Here is a 9,877-nt window from a genome sequence, read left to right on the forward strand (position 1 = left end):
TGAAATTTACTAACTCCGATAAGCTCAGTTTTAGTTTTAAAATAAAATTAAAGAGAGCCAACAACAAAAGGTAAAAATGGAAACAAACAAAGTAAACCCAGAAAATAAAATAGGAGCCATGGAGAGTTAGGTTGATTTTATTTTACAGATTCTGTAATGGACAATCTAAAGTTAAAAGAAAACCCAATGAATCTCTTTAAGCTCTATTTTTGCTTCCCTAGCCTAAGTTAGTTTGAAAAGGTGTTAAAAATTATTTGGGGCTGAAAAAGTGTATGCCAGCTGGTAATCTTTATATCTGTGTTCCAAATCCCTAAAAACTGTGCATCCTAACATAACAGAATCCTTCAACACCTTCCTGAAAGAACCTTTGTGCATGCCTTAGAAAAGTATTTTTCAGAGTCCATGGAACATACTTGATAAGGAAAGGGCTACTAATTAATTTTGATTGACAGGAAAAGGGTCTATTAACTCTGCTGATGTAAAGCATGCCTAGGCTGGAACTAGAAAGGATGAGAAAGGCAGCAAAAGAGTAGCTGAGAGTAAATGAAATTTTTCCACTTGCAGAATAAAAAGAAAAAAATAGCAATGAGTCTAAAGATTTAATTAAAAGTATGTGTTTTGTCAAAAGGAAAGTGTATTCATGAAATCTGAAGCACTGGAAGGAAGTGGCACTGAAAACTGGCAAAAAGCCAGGTGTACTTTCCTATTATCCCTCACTAGGCGGCGTGTGCCTGTGCGTGAGAGAACACTCTCTTTTCACAGTATGGTACCTTTCAGTTGTAAATTTTTCTAAGTGGCTCTTGCTTGCTCAAGGTTTGCAATACATTTTTTTAAATAATATTTGCAAACATCCTCCTTCAAGGCATCGAGTACACCCATCAAAGCCCAGAGCATCCTGAGTTCCATTGACTCCAGTGGGAACTCTTGGTCCTTAGCATCTCTTGGAACCAGGCCCTCATTACTCGAGTCTTTCTCTGCAGTAGGTCCTTCTGTTTTATTCAAACTGAAATGAATGCGAGGCTCCATTCTACAGTTATGGTTGGGTGCAAAACAAACATTTGAGATAGTGGGGCTGGTGGCCCCCCCCCAATATTTAGAATGCTTAATGCTTTCCATTATAAAAGAGTCTTCAAACTTTTTCTTTCAGAAGCTCTCATGTTATCATTTGTTTGCAACAGGTCTTTGCTATTCAGCAAAGGGAATATCCTCAGACTACAGAACTGTCTTTTCTTTGCCCCATGAAATTCCATCCAGCTTTTTCAGGGATATAAACTGTTAAAACCACTCTCTCTCCTTCATTCCTCAGCCTGCCAAAATAATAGGTGAACGTGACTGTTCTAAGGCTGAGCTGATGCTACCCCAAAGCATCAGCAGTAACACACTGTATTGGGAACACCGGGGAGCTGCCAAACAGCTGTAGGGGTGGGGTGGGAGAAGACAGCTAGGCTGAGCTCCCCAACAACCCTGAACCCAGCATACTGTTCCAGTGGCCCGTGCCTTGCTTTGGGGGCATCACATTGGGCAGAACATCCCTTTCCACATCTCCTGCTGGGTGCAAGGGAGACAGTTAGGCTGAGCTCCCCACCATAAATCCCCTTCGCCCCTCGGGGCACCACATCCAGCTGGAGATCCCCAATTCCCAGGGAATATGGAGAGAGCGAGGAGGCTGGCTGGGCTCAGGTCTCCCTACCCCAACCAATCCCTAGTGGTCCATTCCTCATCTGGGAAACAGCCTTTTTCTATTACCAGTTAATGCTGTTAGTTCTGTAGCTGAAGTGGTAACAAGCTGGGCTGCAGGCTCAGGGTCCCACTCCTGCTGCTGATGCACAGTGAGCGCACTGTTACACTTGCAAGGAGCAACATTTTTTACACCTTTTTCCTTTATTAAAAATCCTAGAAAATTACAAAAAAAAAACATTTAAGTGGCAAAGTTAAGCACTCAAAAGATAGAAAATGTGAGGTTTATGGTTTAATTCTGTCCTTTTGTGTGTATGTATTATGATACAGTCCCTAATTAAATGATCACATATTCTTTCCACAGGACTCCTGCCACATTCAGTGCACAGCTCGGACACACACAAGGGTAGAATTAAGGCTGCATTAGAAACCATACATCTAATACTTCCTAATTTACAAGTGCTTGACTTTGCCATCTAAATAACATTCTTTTAATGTAGTTTATTTTTGATGTAATAATATCTACTCTGGATTATTTGTGGCTTTTTATTTCATTTTTTGAAATAATCACAGTATGCTGATATAGAGCCGGACAAGAAAGGCAGCTATTTCATCTCAGTATATACAATTGGAATGAGATTGGAATGCTAAAGTGGGTACTGATGCACAGGCAAATCGGTGAGATTATTGGGGCCCTTTCTGTAATGTGGTAACCATTGAGAGAGGACTGAGACTTCTGGAGTTTGCCAGCTATAACAAACTGGTTCTTGCAAACGCATTAGGAGCACTTTAAGCATCCAGACAATCAACACGGCATGCACATAATGGTCTACATCACAGCCAGATCGACTACATCATGGTGCAAAACCAATTTCGTTCTGGGATTAACAGAGCTAAAACAGGAGCTTCCCTGGTGCTGATATTGGAAGTGATTATGACCTTGTGATGCTAAATTTTTGGCTGTGGCTACGGAAAATCATCAGGCCAAAGTTCACCAGAACCAAGTTTGACTTAGAAAGACTCAGAGACTGAAACATTGAAGAGTCATTCAAAGCAATGATTGGTGGAAAATTTGTCCCACTGCTTGCTCTAAAGGAAGATGTAGAACCAATCACCAACAATTGCGATGCTGTAATGAATGAGGCAGCAATGGACATCCTTGGGAAACATTGTAAGAAGACAAAAACATGGGTCACAAATGAAATACTAAAAATGTGTGACATTAGAAGAGAACTTCAGAGAGACAAGAACAGCACTGAGTGAGCTGATAAATACAGAGCGATTGGCAGAAAGATCAAGAAAGGAATGAAGGTGGCCAAGGAGATATGGACTGAAAAACAATGCTCTAAAATTGAAGAGTTTATCAATAATAAAAATAGCAAACAAGCCATCCAGGTTGTAAAAGATCTGATGAATTAAAGGTGGACCAAAGCTAATGCAATTCAAGACAAAGAAGGGAACAGTCTTGCAGAAGAAAGGACATCATCAATAGGTGGAAAAACTACTTCTCTGATCTATACAACCACCAGACAAATGGAGATCCTAGTGTCTTAGACAGCCCAGATTCAACAGAGGAGGATGACTTTCCGATACTACATGAAGAAGTGGAGACAGCTGTGAAATCACTCTGATGACTTTCGGAGGAGAAATAGTAATAGATGTACTCACCAAGATCTGGCAGACCGGTGAGTGGCCCTCCATGTGGACACAATCACTAATCATCACTCTGCCAAAGAAAGGCAACCTGCAATTGTGTCAAAATTACTGGACCATACGTTTAATTAGCCATCCCAGCAAAGTGATGTTGAAAGTCACATTGAACAGATTGAAACCACGAGCTGAGAATATCATTGCTGAAGAACAGGCTGGCTTTCATGCTGGAAGAAGTGTCACAGAACAGATTTTCAACCTTCGTGTTCTATGTGAGAAGTACTTACAACGTCAGCAGGATATCTACCACGTCTTTGTTGACTTCAAGAAGGCGTTTGACAGAGTATGGCATGAAGCTCTTTGGGCAACCATGAACAAGTACAATGTTGGTTGTAAGCTTATTCTTACCATTAAACAACTGTATGCCAAAGCCAGCAGTGCAGTTCTCGTTAATGGCACAATAGGAGAGTGGTTTCGCACCACTGCTGGAGTCCGACAAGGCTGCCTTCTTTTGCCCACACTGTTCAACATCTACTTGGTGCACACAATGACTGATGCCCTAGAAGATCAATGTGCACAGTCAGCATTGGGGGGGGTGAACAATCTCAAATCTTCAGTTTGCTGATGACATTGATGGCCTGGCAGGCAGCGAAGATGAACTTGCCAACCTTGTGAAATGATTGGATAAAACCTCTGCAAAATACGGCATGGAAATCAATGCAGAGAAAACCAAGCTGATGACAAACATGATAGACTCAGCTCACATATCACCATCAGTGGACAAGATCTGGAGACAGTGAAACAGTTCAAGTATTTGGGGACAATCACCATTGATGAAGGATCCAAGGCAGAAATTCAGGCAAGAACTGCGCAAACAGCAGCAGCGGCAAAGTTAAAGTCAATTTGGAGGAATAAGAACATCTCCCTGGAATCCAAACTGAAACTGCTGCACACATTGGTCATCTCGATTTTTCTGTATGTGTGAGAGATATGGACCCTTATGGCAGAACTTGAACGGAAAATACAGGTAGTAGAGATGAGATACTTCCGTAAAATCCTGAGCATCTCCTACTTTGACCATGTCACTAATGAAGAGGTCCGTAACATCATCACCCAATGTGCTGGATCACATGAAGACCTCCTGACGACCGTGAAGAAGCGCAAGCTGAAGTGTTACGGCCATGTAACAAGATCATCTGGCCTATCCAAAATCATCATCCAAGGGACAGTAGGGGGAAGAGAAGAAGAGGTAGATAGAAGAGATGGACTGACAACATAAAAGAGTGGACAGGAATGGACTTCGTGGTGACTCAAGCACTGACACACAATTGTCAGGGGTGGAGACAACTGGTTGATTGCTCATCAATGATGGTGCCCCAATGGCCAGTGCGGTTATGGGAGTGATGATGATGATGTACAATGAGAGCAGCACTGTGAGGCATGGATTCAGCAGTTCATCTTTATTCAATAAAGGACTTAATTGACTTGAATGGGACTTAAGCACCTATCTAAAGTTAAGCTCATCCGTAAGTCCCTTGAGTGCTTTGCTGAACTGATGCCTTTAAGAGGACAGAGATGATAAGGGACTATATTTTGGGTTCTGTTTATACAGTCCCTAGCACAGTGGGATCCTGACCCATGACCAGTGCTCCTTTGTGGTATGGTAATACAATAATAGTAATACTAAATAGTAATAATAATATGTGGTCTAAGTGAGTAGCTGGTAGCATCAACTAGAGCTGAGCAACTAACAAAAAACATCTCCATAAACATTTGCTCAAATAAAAAATGGAATTCCCTTAGCTAGTTTAATAGCAATGGTAGTCACCTCCTGTGAATATTCTAATTCACGAGTTTATTAGCACTGTTGATTTCAGTGGTAGCAGTTGGATACCTTGCAATTTTAAAAATCAAGCCACTGGTTTTGGTTCCTAAATATGATCCAGGAACCTCACTTTAGGCATCCACTATTTAAAATCTTGGCCTTCATTGTCACATAGATAAAACTTGATTTTCCTAGAATGGTTTTATATCCTGAGTTTCTTGTATATTCTTCCAAACACGTAGAAGAGAAAGAATACATTTCTATTTCCATCAAGAATAACAATGTCAGTAATACAAAGGACAATTTTACATCAACCTGCACCCACTCAGTACCCTTGATTCAAATCAGATTGATCGATAGCTTGGACAAGGAACGTAATAAAGGACAAAGAACAGGAAATATTGGATGTACCTTGAAAGTAACCCTTTCCAAAATAAAACAATTGGAAAATCAACATAAAATGTGTACTACTTTCTAACACAGAATGGAAATGAACAAAACAATGTAGGCTTTCTAAAACAAGGAGAAAACTAGTCAGAAATTCAGTATAAATATAGAAAAATATGATGGCTTTGTACTTTTTTAAAAAAGCAGCATACCTCCTACGATGTTTTGGTATAACTCCATGTATTTGTTTATTTGCACAACCTGCAGGCAGTAACTCCGCACTTAAGAAATTATTTCAGTGAAAGAGATTCAGGGACTCAGCTATAATGGTGGTAAATGTCATTTAAGAACCTAGTAAAGTGGGATGGACACACACAACACACTGTTACTGGTGACATATGCAGCTTCTAAAACAAATGCACCACAAATAACAATAAGCATTTTCCCAAGAACTAACTTCCTTTACAGTCAGTTAAATAGACTTTGTAAGCCTATCTGTAATAGAATCATCTGGTAACTCCCAATAAAGTTACATCTTTCAAAAATAAAAAGTTCTGAATGCAGAGTTTAATCATAAGAAAACTATTATGTTTCAGATCAGAAAAAGTAATCCCCCATAAATCTGAGTAGAACAGTTTTATGAAATGATACAAATACAAGTGATAGATCTGAATAAACACAGGGTAACCATAATACTTTGTTCAATGATAGCAGATTTTGAGATCTCAGACAAGACAGAAAGCTGTTTGTTCAGGCAATGAGGACTGAATTCAGAGACATTTAATCTTAATGCAAAATGGAAAAAAAATCATTTAACAACAACATATTTTTCCTGACACTTGTTCCCAGCCAACCTTGGTCTATGAGTTTTATTACAGTCACTATTACAGCCAGATTTAATAAGAGCTATAGTTTGTTTAATGTGAGAAGAAAGAATTCCTCTTTCTTATTAAAAAGATTCACGGTCTTAATTGGAAAAGTAGTTATTCTCTGTAGGCACATTATGTTAGCCAAAACATGACCTCATTCTTCAAGACTATATAGCTATATACCAGCACAGAATTGTCCTTCACAGAATTGTGAAAATTTTCAGTACTGTAATCTACTAACTCTTCAGCCAGAAAATATAACAAAGCAAGCACAAAAAGGGATCAAGGTACTGCTGTTCAGCCTGTTTGCCTACAGATTTCCTCAAGCACATCTAGCTAAAATGATACCTTTCTAAGGTATTTCCAAAGCATGGTATAAAATGTACTAGAGCACAAAGATTTGACGTAGTTGAGACTGGGAGATTCCCCTCTCAGACAACACTACAGTTTATTATGAAATGCATTAATGACTGGTTGATGCAGGAATTACTTGGTGAAATTCTAGGGCCTGTTTTATTCTCTTCTGGCCATAAAATCTATGAATCTATTGTGTTTTCTTAATGCACATTTATTTTGGTGACACAGTATCCAGTTTGTAGATGAGTTTTCTAACCAGGAGATCAGTTCTAGTTGTAGGGTCCAGATTCTCATTTAGTAAGTTCTGATAAAAAATATATCACAGTTGAAAGTTACTTCCTTGCAAAGTCTATCATGACTTGCAGCCTTTGACTGCTTAGAGTCCCAGTAACTATAGGAAAAAATGGATGGGAAAGGACCAGATATCTAATTTGTAGATATAGCTCCAAATCATGAGATACTTAGGCAAATTCCCATTAGCCTTCAAAAGGAGTCTGCTTGAATGAGGATTAAGTTAAACCCCAGTACAGTCCTGCAGACTTGACTCACTGAACGCAATGATTGGTGAACCTCAAACTTTTTCAGAGAATTGGGGGACACAGTCAGCCAGTAGCTCAGGTGCTTATATAAAGCTTAAGTAAACTCTACTTACATACCGAGGCTGAAAAATTATGGTAGAATTATGAAAACAGGGTTTGTTTTGAGATGTCAGGGTGGGAGCAACATATGAATAACATTCCTTGTGGCATGTGGCACTTTTCATTCCAATAGAATACGGAAGTCTAGAGGGGAGGGAAAAAAGTTAACCACACTTTTATGAACTTCAGAATATGTTCAGTTGAGGTTTGGGGCTAATTTAACAAGGTATTCATGATGGATGTGTAGGAGACAACGTAAACTTATACACTTGACTTGACGCCGGTTTGTATTTGCAAACAGACAACAACCACAAGTGATTTTAGTTACACAGTAGAATCCTCTTAATCAGGTCACTTCTGTGGGTGGCCTTTAGACCCCTTATGAGACTTTCCAATTAACAATACATAGAATATTAATAAATAGTAGTGGTGCTCTTCAGGGGAACTGAAGAGACATTACATTATTGGACTGAGTCTGCTGTCTGCCTAGTGTCAGGGGCCTCACCATGGATGCCCAACATATGTAGAGTAGATGGTATGGGGAATAAGTAAAACTAACAGTAAGGAGCAGGTACAAGAATACTGAAGCAATTAATACACTTTCTGTATGTATCCATTAGGGAGGGACTATATAACAGGTTAGAAGAGCAAACAGATCCATCATGAGAATGAATCACATAAAAGGTCCAAACATCACATGATGGCATCCCCATTAAAAGCAGTGCCACTGCTTTCTCATTAAGCAGCATTCATTGCTAGTAAGTTTACCTTACTTTTTCAGATCACTAAAGCGAGCTTTCCCAATGAAGCATGTTCTGATTAAGTAGTGTTCTGTATTCAAATAAGCAAAGGAGCACCAAAAAGTCTTTAAAGAAACCTTTGAAGATTTGAACCTAAATACAGAGAGAGGGAGCACAAAATGAAAGTCAATGGACTTGTTTCTAAGCCACTCAGCCTTTTTTGAAAATCTCCTCCATAGTCTATTTTATCTGCTACAAGTTTTTAGCAGTTATGGTCTCCAAACAGCAGAATTTGATTTGATTGGCCTTGTTAGCACTACAAAAAATAATTTTCATTCTGTTCACATTCACCCCTTCTTGTCAACTGTTGGGAACTGGCCTTTTTTGCACTGACCCCCAACTTGGTAAGGCAACTCACATCTTTTCATGTGCTGTATATTTTTACCTGCTTACTATATTTTCCACTCCATGCATCTGATGAAGTGGGTTATATTCCAAGAAAGCTTATGCCCAAATAAATTTGTTAGTCTCTAAGGTGCCACAAGAACTCCTCCTTGTTTTTTCAAAGTAATGATGTTCTCCGAATGATGTTTTTACTGACACTCTTATCTTTATTTAATTGAAATGAATTCATATTCAGAATTTCAGGATATAGTTGATCTGAAGGCTTTCAAAGTTTTCCTACTTTTTCTTCCCAGGGCAGTACTGCCTTTCACACTTTGAAATGGGATAAACATACACATAAAATGATAATTCAGAAACCAGGAACAGACTAAAACAATGGAGAGACAGGCTGTCTCTGCCATAAAGACACCTTCACAAAAACCCTACAGACTGTAGGAGTGGTTGTATTCTTTCTTATGTGGACTCACATCTCTTTGTTTTTTTTAGTTTCAACTTTATCTTTGTATAAAAGCTTTTACCTGGCTGCTTAGCCTACCTGTCATGCCATCATCCAAGCTGAACTGGCACTGCTGGAGGTGACATTTTCTGACAGGCAGTAAGAGGAAGCATTTCCATTAGAAGTGATGACTCAACACTACACAAAAGCAAGATGGAAGGACTGGGGCCAGAGACTGAAATGAGTCAAATATCTTGAACAGTGTACTTTTCCACTCTTGGATGCACACAAACAGTGTAGGGCAACATTCCTTTCTTTCCCATCCCTCATTGCAGACACTGTATGTGCCTTGTTGAAACCTTTTAGCAAGTTAAGATGATTAAGAAGTTATAATAACTCAACTGTCTGTATGATGAGTGGTGACACTGTTTAACTCCCACACATTGTTTGAAGAAAAGATGCATTGCAGCAGAGTTTGTGTGGGAAAAATGACTTGGAATTTTTGTGGGTTCTCTCATTTGTAAGTACTTAAGGGGATGCTACAAAACAAACCTCTTTTCCTACCCTAGGCCTGGTCTACACTACACAGTTATGTCAACGTAAGGCAGTCTAATTATGTCAGTGTACACACTACAGCCTTGTCCCGCGATGTAAGTACCCCACTACACTGACATAATAACCCCATCTCCATGAGAGGTGTAGTGCTTATGTCGGTGTAGTTAGGGCGACACAGTAATTACGGCGGTGGCTGTAAGTTGACCTAGCGTAGGTCGACTTAGGGCTGTAGTGTAGACATGCCCATAGTGCATGTACTATGCTCCATTAAACTGAATACTATATGACAAAAGTCATATGCTGAAGTTGTGATTTCATTAGGAACAGAGCTCTCCATA

Source organism: Mauremys mutica, chromosome 9, assembly GCF_020497125.1.
Source record: "Mauremys mutica isolate MM-2020 ecotype Southern chromosome 9, ASM2049712v1, whole genome shotgun sequence".
In the NCBI taxonomy this organism is placed as follows: domain Eukaryota; kingdom Metazoa; phylum Chordata; order Testudines; family Geoemydidae; genus Mauremys; species Mauremys mutica.